A 14,083-nucleotide genomic window follows, 5' to 3' on the forward strand; every position below is an offset into this window, starting at 1 on the left:
ATGGGGAACTTTCGGGATAGCATTTGAAATGTAAATAAAGAAAATATCAAATGAAAAAATAAATTATTAATTTATTTAGAAAAAAAAGAGAGCAATTTAGGGGAGGAAAGCTATAGTCCACCAATGAAGGACGTCAGGGTAGGCACTTGAAGCAGAGACTCTGGTCTCTGGCTTGCTTGCTAGCAGGCTTATACTAGAGGAATAGTGACGTCTACCAAAGGCTGTGCCCTCTTACATAAGCTAACAACCAAGACAGTCCCACAGGAATGTGTTCACAGGATAATCCGGGTGACCCTTCCCTTCTCAAGTAAAGATTTAAAGCTACTAGAATATCATCTCAAGGGGAAAAAAGATTAATTTAAAAAGCCAAGTTGTTCCCAGGTCCTGCAGATGAAATGAATCAAAATCACTGGGGGTGATGCCCAAGCATTGAAACATTTTCAGCATAATAATAAAGGGAGTGCTAAGTTCTATTTTATTATTCTACATGTATGAGTGTTTTACCAATGTTATGTCTGTACACCAAGCTCTGGTACAGTGTTCTTGGAGGCCAGAAGAGGGCATCAGATCCCTTGGGTTTTGCGTTATGGATAGTTGTGAGCTGCCACGTGGGTGTTAAGAGTTAAGCCTTGACCTTCTGAGAGAGCAGCCAGTGGTCTTAAACACTGAACTAGAGCCCCAGTTTTATAAGTAACTGCTTTCTAGGAGAATATACATGCTATTATCATAATTTTAAGAATGAATAATCTTGCAGCGTTATGAGTAAGCTTGGGCAAGTCTTACTTAATCACTAAAAAGACACTGTAAGTAACTCTATGGGAGAAGAGCCAGGGACGGGACTAAGAGAAAGGATGACTCTTGACTGACACCAAGCAGTTTCACCTTTGAAGTCCAGAGAGAGTAGTTCACAGACTGGCTCGCCCACCCAGTGCAGAAGCAGGCTGGCTGCTCTCTCAGCTAGCTGTGAAGAGGGCTGTTGAGTTTCAAATGTTGCATTCTGGACCGACTGTCCTTCCTGTGGAGTTTGACTGTCCATGCTGAAGCTCTCTCCAGACAGCGGGACCTGACAGAACAAGCTGTTGTAGATTCTATCCTTCACTTCAGCCCTTAACTAGGGGAGTGAGTCAGGCTGACTTCAGACAGGCACCAGCTGTTTCTCACTATTACACCTGGTGGGTGTGGTGAGAACACCTAAGATAACAGAAACAGAAACACTTTGTAAACTGTGAAGCAGCTTGTGGTAGTTATTATCCTTGGGACATCTTGCTAGGCATCACAAAGTAACAGAGGTACTCAGCAGGACCCGCACCATGACCCCCAGTAAGTATATGTTCTAAAACCTTGCCAAGTAGCCTTAGACCACTGAAGCTTTGGACACACACACACACACACACACACACAGCCGTTTCCCTGGTAACACTAGAAATGGAAGCATCAGTTTTAAAATTCCTTGATTTTTTTTTTTTTTTTTTTTCCGAGACAGGGTTTCTCTGTATAGCTTTGGCTGTCCTGGAACTCACTTGGTAGACCAGGCTGGCCTCGAACTCAGAAATCCGCCTGCCTCTGCCTCCCGAGTGCTGGGATTAAAGGCCTGCGCCACCAGGCCCGGCTTACAATTCCTTGAAAGTTCACATACCATATGTGAAAGTGGAGGTGCCTGGCTTTGTTCTAAGTTTCATCTCTAGCCCTGGGTAAAAAGCTGGCATTCTAAACTGCCCAAAAAGCAATGGGAGGAATAATTATCCCCTCTGCTGCGTAACAGTTTCCTCAGAAATTGCAGAACCCATCCTGCAGTGTTGAAGTTCTGTTTATTGCTATGGATTGTGATGATAAATTCTGGTCCCCAAGGTCTGGTTGCCCCCCAGGGATGAGGAGATCCTCAGTACACTAAGTGATGCTATGTAACCTTGCTACTTAAAAATATTGGTTGGGGGCTGGCGAGATGGCTAAGTGGTTAAGAGTGCCGACTGCTCTTCCAAAGGTCCTGAGTTCAAATCCCAGCAACCACATGGTGGCTCACAACCATCCATAATGAAATCTGATGCCCTCTTCTGGAGTGTCTGAAGACAGCTACAGTGTACTTACATATAATTAATAAATAAATACATAAATAAATAAAAACAAAAATAAAAAAAATATTGGTTGGATAAAGATGCCTACAACCTATAGCTGGGCGGAGGAGAGGTGGGCGGGGCTTAGGTTTCTGGAGCTTGGAGTCTGAAGCAGAGAAGAGACCAGGAGGAGAGGAGAGGAGGTGAGGAGAGAGAGGGTAGGTGAATCATGAGAACATGGCCATGAGGGCTGGCCAATTGGAGTGAGAGGCGGACTGTGGCAAGTGAAGTCACAGAGTTATTGACTGGGAAGTAGACAAAATAGCATAGAGGGTTGATATCTACCCAGCTCAAGTGCTTTAAGGCTTATTTTAAATATAAAGGGTTTTTGTCTCTTTTATCTGGGGACTAAATGATCTAAGGTGGGGTAGAAACCCCAAACTAATATTCACTACAACACTGCAGGGATGCTCCGTAAGCAGGAAGGTAAACAACTCGGAACAGCTTCCGGAAGTCCCCCACCCGCACCACAGTGACTGGGCCCCTCCAAACCAGGGTAAGCAGGAATGCTGAGACTCCCCCTCGAAAGGGCAGGGCCAAGCTGCAAAGACTCAGACAAACCAGGCTGCCGAGAAGACTCTCACATCAGCTCTCCAGAACCCCCTGCCCTTTGATGCGGCTGTCTCTGAGTGGTTTCTGCCCTGGAGATGACCCCACTAAAACTCATGGTTCACCACTTTGGACTCTGTGTTTTCTGTACTTTGGTCTGTGTGGGTTCCCCATTGGGGGTGACTAGACAAGTATGTGTTTTGTCTCATAACACCTCTACTGAGATAGCATACTTTTCCTTCCCAAGAAGCCCCCTCTTCAGGGCAGCCCCTTGAAGCCACTGTCACGATATCTACCACAAGACTTCTTCTTTTTTTTTGTTTGGATTTTTCGAGGCAGGGTTTCTCTCTATAGCCCTGGCTGTCCTGGAACTCACTTTGTAGACCAGGCTGGCCTCGAACTCAGAAATCTGCATGCCTCTGCCTCCCGAGTGCTGGGAATTACTCAGAAAAGTGTAAGTTTTTCTCCTTTTCCCCAGGCATGCTTCCCTGGGGCCCTGTGCCTGTCCACTTCGTTCCCTACAATCCCCTCTCCTTCCCCCTCCTGGGTGTGCATCAGCCTCCAGTTTAGTTGTCTTCACTTCACTTAAATTATAAGAAAGTTGTCCTCAATCTTCTTTTCTTACATTTTTAAAACAATTTAAATTTTATGTATTTGAGAATGTTGCTTGTGTACCATGGGCATGCCTGGTGCAGGTGAAGTCCAGAAGAGTGCATCGGATCCCATTACAGATGGTCATGAGCCACCCCGTGGGTCCTGGGAGTTGAGCCCAGGTCCTCTAAAAGAGCAGCCAGTGCTCTTAACCATGGATCCATCTCTCCAGTCCCTTTCTTTTATTAATGAAACTAAAAAACCCTGTCTTGAAAAAACAAACAAACAAACAAAACAAAAAAGAAACTAAAAGTCTCAGAGTGGAATGTTAGTGTCCTTTGTAAGAAACTGTTGCAAGTATTGAGACTGAATTTTAAAATACTTGAATTGTATCTCAATAAAACTGTCATCATCATCAGACATTATTTTTTAAAAGATTTATTTTATGTATAAGTACAATTACTGCTGTCTTCAGACACACCAGAAGAGGGTGTCAGATGCCATTACAGATGTTTGTGAGCCACCATGTAGTTGGTGGGAATTGAACTCAGGACCTCTGGAAGAGCAGTCAGTGCTCTTAACTGCTGAGTCATTTCTCCAGCCCCGTCATCACACTTTAAAGGATAGATTTAAAACTCCAGCTGCAAGAGGTGTATTGGTACGTAGCATCTTGATGAATATTTCTTGATTAACCAAATGGACGTAGAAATTGCTGGTGTCCACTAATAACCTTATAATCATTCTTTTTGGAACAAGCTCCTGTGCCAAAACTTTACTGATTGTAACCATCACCAGAGTATATAAAAAAATACAAATTTTATATACTCATACCTACACATACACATTATAAACACATGCATGCATAGATACACATCACACACACCTACATATCACATGGGACATACACATACACAGATTTATAGAGGGCTGAATAAATGACTCAATTAGTAAAGCACTCACTAAGCAAATGTGAAGAACTGAGTCTGAATCCTTAGAACCATTCTTTTTCTTTTTTTTTTTTTTTTTTTTTGGTTTTTCGAGACAGGGTTTCTCTGTATAGCCCTGGCTGTCCTGGAACTCACTTTGTAGAACAGGCTGACCTCGAACTCAGAAATCCGCCTGCCTCTGCCTCCCGAGTGCTAGGATTAAAGGCCTGCGCCACCAGGCCCGGCCCTTAGAACCATTCTAAGCTGGGTCTGTAGCACACACCAGCAATTCTAATGCTCCTATAGCAATACGCGATGAGAGGTACGCGATTCCCCAGAAATTCACAAGCCAGCTAGTCTGGCACACCCAGTAGTGGACAAGAGCTTGGAAGTAAGGACCAAAACCCAAGGTTGTCCTCTGACCTCCCCCCTACCATGTGTGCTGTGGTCACACATGTCCACACGTGTACATACCTGCACACACAGACACAAGATTTACCGAGAAACGAATGTGAATAATTTCTTGTAGTGAGAGTAGTGTTCTGAATCCTACCTAGAGTGGCTGAATCTTGCAGCAAGCTACCACTGAGAAGTTTTATGTGCCCAACTGCAGCAAGACAAATCCTCCTTGCAAGGTAGGCTATTGTGTGCCAAGACCAACAGAATCACTGGTAAGTACGATGGAGTGCACATAAACTTGTAACCTCTGTCTTAGGTTTATTATTGCTGTGATGAAACACCATGACCAAAAACAATTTGGAGAAGAAAGTGCTTGTTGGGCTCACCTTTCCTGAGTCACAGCCCATTGAGGGAAACCTCGTCAATCACTAGTTAAGAAAACACCCTACAGGCTTGTCTGTGTACAGCCCAGTCTTACGGAGGCAATTTCTCAATTGGGTTCCCTCCTCTCAGATGACTCCAGCGTGTGCCAAGTAGACATAACCGCAGCCAGCACACCTTCCCAGACACTGGTTTTATCCACTGGGAGTCTGTAGTTGCCTCGACTGCTGTAGAATTCTGAATCTAGGTTTCAAATTAGCTTTCCTATAGACTTGGGGCTCCATGAAATTGCAGCTTGTTGGAGGTTGGTGGGTGTTCATGAATTCGAGGACATGGCAGCTAGCTGTGTGCTGTTGTTTACCACTCCACAAGTGGCCCTCAGTAATCGGGAATCATTCTCATCATCTCGAATGAGCCGTTTCCTTCATTGCTGGTACCTTCGCAGCAATGGGAGCAGACATTAATTTTACCTTTTCCTGGAGAAACCACATATTTCATCTATGCAAGTAAGTTTGTTTAAATTCCACTGTTGGCCAAGATTGCCAAATGCTTCTAGCAAGACACGGACATTTAATAGGTCTGACTCACTGGTTCCTTGAGGAATGTTTTAAGTCTCTGGTCTGGTCGTGAAGAGAGGTGGAAAGTAGCAACTGTCAAGTGCTTAAACCCAGGAGCTGCTAAGGAAGTGTGTCATATCATTGGGGTCTGGTGAAGAGAGGCACCTGTTGACCTAGACTGTCCATCCGTCCATCCATCTGTCTGTCCATCTATACATACATACATACACACATACATACATTCATCTGTCCATCTATCCATCCATCCATACATACATACATATATTTGCTTAGCACACAAAGACTTAAGTCAATTTTTTTTGTTTGTTTGTTTTTGTTTTTCGAGACAGGGTTTCTCTGTGTACCCCTGGCTGTCCTGGAACTCACTCCGTAGATCAGGCTGGCCTCGAACTCAGAAATCCACCTGCCTCTGCCTCCCAAGTGCTGGGATTAAAGGCATGCGCCACCATGCCCGGGGACTTAAGTCAATTTTAAAATCTTTGTTAAGCTAAATTTAAAACAGTTTAGTTCATCTATTTTATTTTTATGTCTATGAATATTTGTTCACACATGTGTGTGCACCATGTGTGTGCCTGGCACCTATAGAAATAAGAAGAAGGCATTAGGTTCTGAAATTGGAGTTATGGGTAGTTCGGGCAGCCATGTGGGCCTGGGAGTAAAACAGGGCCCTCTGCGAGAATGAGTACTCTTAACCACTGAGCAATCTCTGTAATTATTAAGGTGCATTTTCATCTTTCTCCTGAATAATAACAGAACAATAGTCACATAATGCGCTGTAACTAAGTTTCTAGTTGTAGTTCAAAGATCTATAAAGAGCAACCAGACATGGTTGTTCATGTTTGTAAACCCAACTCTCAGGAAGTGGAGGCAGGAGAATAGTGAATTCTTAGAGTAAACAGCAAAACCTTGTCTCTCATTCATACACACACACACACACACACACACACAATATAATATATAACGTGATATAATATATGATCATTAAACATTTCTTTATGTAAAAAAATTACACAAATGAATAATAAAGAGAATTTTAACATATTTTCTTCCCTTTAAAATCATGTTTAGACTGAAGTAGAAATATTACTTATAAGGTAGCATGAAATAAATGAGTTTATTTAAGTTTTTATGAGATGATTTTTATCTCCTTAACATTTTTTTCTCTGAAAAAATACATAAGCAAATAAAAGCATGTAAACGCAGAGAGAATGTTAAATTTGTTGGGTCAAGTGCATTAGTTTGGATTTATGGCAGGCCGGTTTCCCTGGGCCTCTCACAGTGTCCTGTGCTAGAGCAGCCCTTGGCCTGGAACCATTGCCTGGCCTGTGTCTGTAGGCTGCTAGCACTGAAGTGGGTCATACAATAAGAAGGGAAGAAGAAAAAATAAAATAAAATAAATTTTTGGGTCAAACTCTGATTGCAAAATTTTTGTAATAACTATTTGTCATTGACATTTTTAACATAGAAACATGTGGGTTCTAGGGTACACACAGAAGAGAAAGACATTTTTAAGTTGAGCTTGTTTTTGCCATTAAAATATTGTTTTTAAAACTTTTCAATTATCAATGTGTGTGTGTGCCTGAATGTAGTTTTGTGCAGGTGTTTTGTATGCACCTCCAGAGTCCAGACGAGGGCACGATGCCATGAACCTGCAGTTGCAGGAAGTCAGGCGTTCCCCCCCACCACCTGTGTGCTCCTCTGTAACAGTAGCAAGTGCTTTAAACCACTGAGCCATCTCTTCAGTCCCTGGTTTTGTTTTGTGTTATTTTGTTTCAATGCTGAGATCACAGGCCCTCAAGCATAAGTAAACTAGTCAGCTACAGCCTTAGCATCATTATTCTCAGAGGCAGCAGCATCCTCTGTGTGTGTGTGTGTGTGTGTGTGTGTGTGTGTGTGTGTGTTGCACAGCATTGTTACCTGCTCTGCCATGGCATCAACCTTTTTTTTTTTTTTTTTTTTTTTGGTTATTTTTTGCTACTTTTTTTTTTTTTTTTTTTTTTTTTTTTTTTTTTTTTTTTTTTTTTGGCGTGGTGGTCCGGGGTTGGGGTAGAGAGATCTCACTATAGCCAGACTGTCTGGAACTCTGTAGCCCAGGCTGGCCTTGAACCCAAGGTAATCCCTCTGCCTCATCCTGAGTGGTAACACAAATGACTTCCCACTCAGCAGTTGTAGGATTTGTCAGAAAAGCTAAATGTTAGAAGTGGCTCAACTTGTAAGAGTTCTTTTCTCAAACTTTCTTTGCCATCACAGGAGACCCCAGTGGCCTGTTGTATGCCCTGCTGGTATACATGGAAGAGTTCTTCTGTGCTGCCTCATCATGTTGGTCTGGGTTTCTTTAAAAGGATACTGAAGGGCTCTCTCTAATAGGCCCAAGCATTGCAGACAGGTCTGCCCACCCCCTTCCCTCTCCCTTGGTAAACATTAGGTTACAATCCTAAAGCTAGGCTCCAAGGTCTGTTCCTTCATTTGGTCACTAACTCATACCCAAGACTAAACACCAAGGTCCAGCAATCAAAATTCATTATTTAGTTACATAGCTAACATGTCCGATCAGGACTTACCCACTTACCCTAGCACAGTCTTCCCCCTTTCTCCATAAAAACCCACTCCTGAAGAAGAAAGAGAGAGAGAGAGAGAGAGAGAGAGAGAGAGAGAGAGAGAGAGAGAGAGAGAGAGAGAAAGAAAAAAAGAAAAAAAGAAAAAAAGAAAGGAAGAAACAAAACAAAACAAAAAACCCTGCTATTTGCTGTCTACCTTTGTCTGATCCAGAGGCACCCACCCAACCATGCGTGGTGGTCCTCTTGTTTTTGAGATAGCATCTCCCACTGAGACCTGGGGCTCCCTGATTTGGCTAGGCTAGCTGGCCAGTAAACGGCGGAATCCTCCTGTCTATCAGCCACAGGGATTACAGACGTACACCATTTTAGCCAGCTCTCTCTCTCTCTCTCTCTCTCTTTTTTTTTTTTTTGAGAGAGAGAATTTCTCTGTATAGCCCTGGCTGTCCTGGAACTTACTTTGTAGACCGGGCTGACCTTGAACTCAAATGTCCACCTGTCTCTGCATCCCAAGTGCTGGGATTAAAAGCGTGCGCCACCACTGCCCAGCTCTTTAGATAAGGGCTGGTGATCAAATTCACATCCTCTGCTTGTGCAGCAAGGACTTGACTGACTAAGCGAACCCACACGCTCTCTGCTCAGTGCTTTGATTGAGGTAACTTACTCTTCACAAACATGTGTCAGGATTTTGTGTAACCTACATGTTGGCTGGCTAGGGAGTGGGGTGATGAGAGAGAATACTTTGTGCGTGGTGGCTGTGTCTTCTGCCTTTTCAGAGCCAATCACTGGGGAGACTATTACAGCAAAGTCATTGAAGGAAACCACTGCTGTTCATGGAAGCCAAGTGATTAGCCAGTGGCCTGCTTACTTTGCATCTGGCACCCCACAGTCCTTGAACTACACCATCTAATTTTACTAATCCTACCAGGGCCTTTCCATAAACCATTTAGGAAGAAAGTGAGTCTAGATACCTTCCTGTGACCCAAATCCTCCCCATTATCTGACTCCAAGGCCCAGAACTTCTCTTAAGCTCTCTGTGGACAAGCCAGTGGCTCTGGAACACTGCTAAGTAAGCTGGGTACAGGGCGGGTCACTGAACTTAGAGTTCAGTTTGCAGCTCTCAGCCTTATCGCCTCTGTTGTGATTAATCATAGTTGCTGACTTGACTGCACTAAAGAATTCCTAGAAACTTGGTGGTGGCTGGAAGGAGAATGGCTCCCATAGGCTCCTGTGTTTGAATACTTGATTCCCCAATTGGTGGAACTGTTAGGGAAGGATCAGGGGCGTGGCCTTGTTGGAGGATGTGTATCACTGAGGTCAGGCTTTCAGGTTTCCCAGTGTCCTCTCTGCCTCATGCTTGTGTCTCAAGATATGAGCTCTCAGCAGCTGCTCCAGCCCCATGCCTTGCCTGCTGCCATGTTCCTTGCCTTGATACTCATGGACTCTTCCACTCTGAAACTGTGAGCCCAAATAAACTCTCCCTTTGCATTGCCTTGATCATGGTGCCTTATCACAGCAATAGAAAAGTAACTAAAAGACTTGGTAAAGCATTGTTTGGAGGTGTGTCTGTGAAGGTGTGTCCAGAGAAGGTGTGAGGCTCGGTAGAGTAGGTGAGAAAATGCTTCCTGAATGTGTGTGGGTACCATGCAATTGGTCAGGGAGACAGAACCAAACCAGACAAGGTGAAATGCATGGAGCTAGCGATCTCTGGGACCTACAGCTCTTCTCCTTAGACACTGAACTCTATGTGCCTGGTCTTGGTATTTGAGGACTTACATTGAGGCTCGGTCTTCTGAGTTCAGTCTGAGAATTACGCTCTCAGCCTCTCTTATCCTTTTCATTTTAAAGGTATATATTTCTTTTAAATTATGTGTCTGCATTTATTACAGTTACATAGTTTGGTTTTCATGTGGGACTCCTAACAGTGGGAGCAGCGGCTGTCTCTGACTCTGTCACCTGCCTTTGGGACCCTTTCCTCCTGCTGGGTTGCCTTGTCCAGCTTTAATAGGGGAGGAGGAGGTGCCTAGTCTTACTGCAACTTGATATGCCGTGGCTGGTTGATATCCATGGGAGAATGGCCTGCCCTTTTCTGAGGAGAAACAGAAAAGTGGATGGGAGAAGGGGAAGAAGGGAAGGGGGTCTGGGAGAAGAGAAGGGAGGGGAAACTTCAGTCAGGGTGTAAAAGTAATTAATTGATTAATAACAAAAATGTATCTGTGTGGTATGACATGTGGGTGCAGAGGCTGTGCAGTCCAGACGAGGGTGCCCCTCATTTTTAAAATGAGTGGAAGTTACAGGTGGCCGAGTTACCTGATGTGGGCGCTGATGTGGGAACTGAACTCTTGAGCACACAGCCGTGTCTCCAGCCCCTCAGCTTCCCTTGTGTTTTGGCTAAGACACTGCAGAGATCCCAGGTCCTCCAGTTCCCTGACAGTTTTAACCAAGTCCCCTGATAACTCATACAGTGACATTTGTCTGTGTATCTGTCCACTTACCTGGCAGTCATTCACAATTTGGCCTTTTCCTGTTGGCTTTGTCTCTCTGGGGTTTGTGGAGATTATTATGTCCCTGGTCAGGTGGTGGGGGTGCAGGCGTGGCACACCCCTGAGTAATGAACAAAACTTGGAGTAAGGCCTAGCTGAACTGAGAGGAACTTTTTTTTTTTTTTTTTTTTTAATTTCCTTTCAAGTCAACTGTGAGCTGAGCTGTCTTTTCCTCTGGACCCTTAGCTAAACAAACATAAATCCACTTGCTTTTGGTAGAAAGCAAAAGAAAACAGAGTCGTGGAAATCTTAGAAGTTTTTGTTGTTGTTGTTGTTGTTGTTCTTTTGAGACAAGGTCTGTCTACATAGCTCTGGCTGTTCTGGAACTCTGTGTTTAGACAAGGCTGGCCTTATGTTCACAGAGATCCTCCAGCTTTTCCCTCCAGAATGCTGGTATTAAAGGTATATGCTATCACAGTAGATTTAGATTGAACTTTTAATCAGCACTGTGTTCTGCTTTATAGAATCCTACATAATTATATAATTGATTTGTTACTAACCAATCCCCGAGGTCCATTTGCTTCTGGTTTAAGATGTGTGTCCAGACTTTTATTTACCTAGAGTGTGTGGTACAATGAAGGAGATTTGACTGTGTGCAGAATGGAGTATTTTGCCTCAGACCCACAGCGAGGATCTGGAGTCAGAAGACAGCTACACTGTACTTTTTTTGTTGTTATTGTTTTGTTTTGTTTTGTTTTTTTGAGGCAGGGTTTCTTTGTGTAGCCCTGGATGTCCTGGAACTCACTCTGTAGACCAGGCTGGCCTCGAACTCAGAAATCTGCCTGCCTCTACCTCCCGAGTGCTGGGATTAAAGGCGTGTGCCACCACGCCCGGCTACAGTGTACTTATTTATAATAATAAATAAATCATTGGGCCGGAGCAAGCAGGGACTGAGCGAGCAGGGTCGACCAGAGCGAGCGAGGTCCTACAAAATTCAATCCCCAACAACCACATGAAAGCTCACAACTATCTGTACAGCTACAGTGCACTCACATACACTAAATAAATAAATAAATACATACATAAATAAATAAATAAAAATAAAAAAAAAGAAGACGAAGAAAATGGCCTCCCAACCCTTCTGTAAAAGTATGTTATCCTGAAAATGTCTAAAACTTAACAGTGAGCAACCTTGTGTGCTCCTGGACTCAGCCAACCTCGTGCTTGTGAATGAATCAGTGCTTTTGTAAGGACTCCACTGGGACTCTTACGGGATGGATGTTTCCTGGTCCCAAGGGACTCATTCTATAGTCCTGGGTTAAACTTTTGCTTTTTAGGCACTGGAGAGCATGTGAGTCACAGCACTCAAGAAGCGGTAAGGGGACAACTTGCAGTAGTTGGTCTGTCCCTCTGCTATGTGGATCCTGGGCATTGAATTCAGGTCCCCAGGCTTGGTGGCAGGTACTTGCAGAGCCACATTCCCCTCCCTCTGAGTTCAGGGAGGATGCTTGTACGGGCTGGGCTTAAAGGCTAGTGAACTTGCTTGGCATCACCTAAGCTGTAAGTGCACACGGGGCAGTAGACACCTGTGTTTGGTGTTATTCTCACTGCTGCGATTTGACATAAAGCAGCTTAAGGAATGAGGAGTTTATTTTAGTTTTGAGGCACAGATGGCTTTTTGGCCACAGGAGCGTGGAGCAGTTTGGTCCATGACGTCAAGCGTCAGGAAGCAGAGGGATGGACTGCAGGTGCTCACATCACTTTCTCCTCTTTTGCTTTCTATTCAGTCCAGGACCGTGGGCCATGGGACTGTACCACTGACTTCCAGTGTGGCTCTTTCCCCTCTGCTAATGGTCTCTGGAAAAGACCTCACAGATACATCCAAAGATGTCTCTAGTCACTGCCCTGGGTACGTCTTAATCTGATCAAGCAGACAGGGAAATGAACATTCACAACAATTAAGTAGGGTTTTCCATATAGTGTGTAGGTTACTGCACTGATTTAAAGCAGAAAACTCACAAAGGACCTAGGGACTTGGGAGTGCTCGTCTGTGTCTCCTGTGGAATTCAGGGAGGCAGTAATAGTCACCTAATTTACTCACGGGGACAAAGGCAATTCAGTAATTTCCCCAAGTTTATGGTAAACCCCAACCAAATATTGTTAGTCTTCTGGAGAGGACAGATCTGATGGGTTTAACAGTGAGTAAGGCGCTGGGCTGGTGGGGCTTGCCTTCAATCCCAGTTTACAGGAGGCAGAGTCCGTGGATCTCTGAGTTCGAGGCTAGCAAGTTCCAGGACAACCAGAGCTACACAGAGAAAACCTGTCTCAAAAAAACAACAAACAAGCCAGGCATAGTGGCGCACACCTTTAATGCCAGCACTCGGGAGGCAGAGGCAGGTGGATTTCTGAGTTCGAGGCCAGCCTGGTCTACAGAGTGAGTTCCAGGACAGCTAGGGCTACACAGAGAAACCCTGTCTCAAAAAACCAAAAAAACAAAAACACAAACAAAAACAAAAAAAAACCACCCCAACAAACAAACANACACAAACCAAAGTTTTATTAAGAATAGCAATATATTGGCCAGTGAGTTGGCTCAGCAGTTCAGAGCACTGACTGCTCTTCCAGAGATCCTGAGTTCAATTCCCAGCAACCACATGGTGGCTCACAACCATATGTAATGGGATCCCATGCACTTTTAGTGTGTGTCTGAAGACAGCTGCAGTGTACTCATATAGATAAAAAATAAGTAAATCTTAAAAAAAGAATAGCAGTATGAGGGTGAGATGTTGGTCACGGGGTAGGATACTTTCCCAGCATGCAAAGTGCCCTGGGTTGGATCCCCAGCAACACATAAACCCCAAATGGTAGTGCACATTTTGAATCCCAGCACTCAGAAGGTGGAGGAAGGAGGATCAGAAATTCAGTCACCCTCAGCTCCAGTAATGTGAGGCTTCCCACCTCAGTTAGCCTAATCTTGGTAATCTTTCGTAAGCAGATCCTGAGATTTGTCTCCTATGTGATTCTAGATCCTGCCAAGTTGATAGTCAGTGTTAACCATAATAACTCAGACCCTTGTCGGCGTGACACCCAAACATATTACTGGTAAGCCATATCCCCCACCTCTTGTCACCACATGCTTGTGACATAACGCAGAGAGCATTCCATCCACCCCAACGGTGCCTAGAGGCCTTACAGTTCCAAAACTGTTCAAAAGCTTAAGTGTAGTCTCTTTTGAGACTCAGGCACTGTCTCAATTGTGAGCTCTTATAACATCAAAAAAACAGGTTGCTGGGCTGGAGAGATGGCTCAGCGGTTAAGAGCACTGACTGCTCTTCCAGAGATCCTGAGTTCAAATCCCAGCAACTACATGGTAGCTCACAATCATCTGTACTGGGATCCAATGCCCTCTTCTGGTGTGTGTGAAAAGACAGCTACAGTGTACCTACATACATGAAATAAATAAATAAATCTTTAAAACAAACAACCAAACAAACAGGTTGCATACTTCCA

The 14,083-nt window shown here is 44.2% G+C and overlaps 1 non-coding gene across 1 annotated transcript; it reads left to right on the forward strand.

Annotated features, from left to right (window-relative positions):
• Positions 1-6,766: 6,766 nt before the first annotated feature.
• Positions 6,767-6,900, forward strand: LOC115065245. The gene has a single exon (XR_003845041.1). It is a non-coding gene; the product is annotated as a small nucleolar RNA SNORA42/SNORA80 family (small nucleolar RNA).
• Positions 6,901-14,083: the final 7,183 nt, after the last annotated feature.

The sequence above is a fragment of the Mus pahari genome, chromosome 13 (genome assembly GCF_900095145.1).
Source record: "Mus pahari chromosome 13, PAHARI_EIJ_v1.1, whole genome shotgun sequence".
In the NCBI taxonomy this organism is placed as follows: domain Eukaryota; kingdom Metazoa; phylum Chordata; class Mammalia; order Rodentia; family Muridae; genus Mus; species Mus pahari.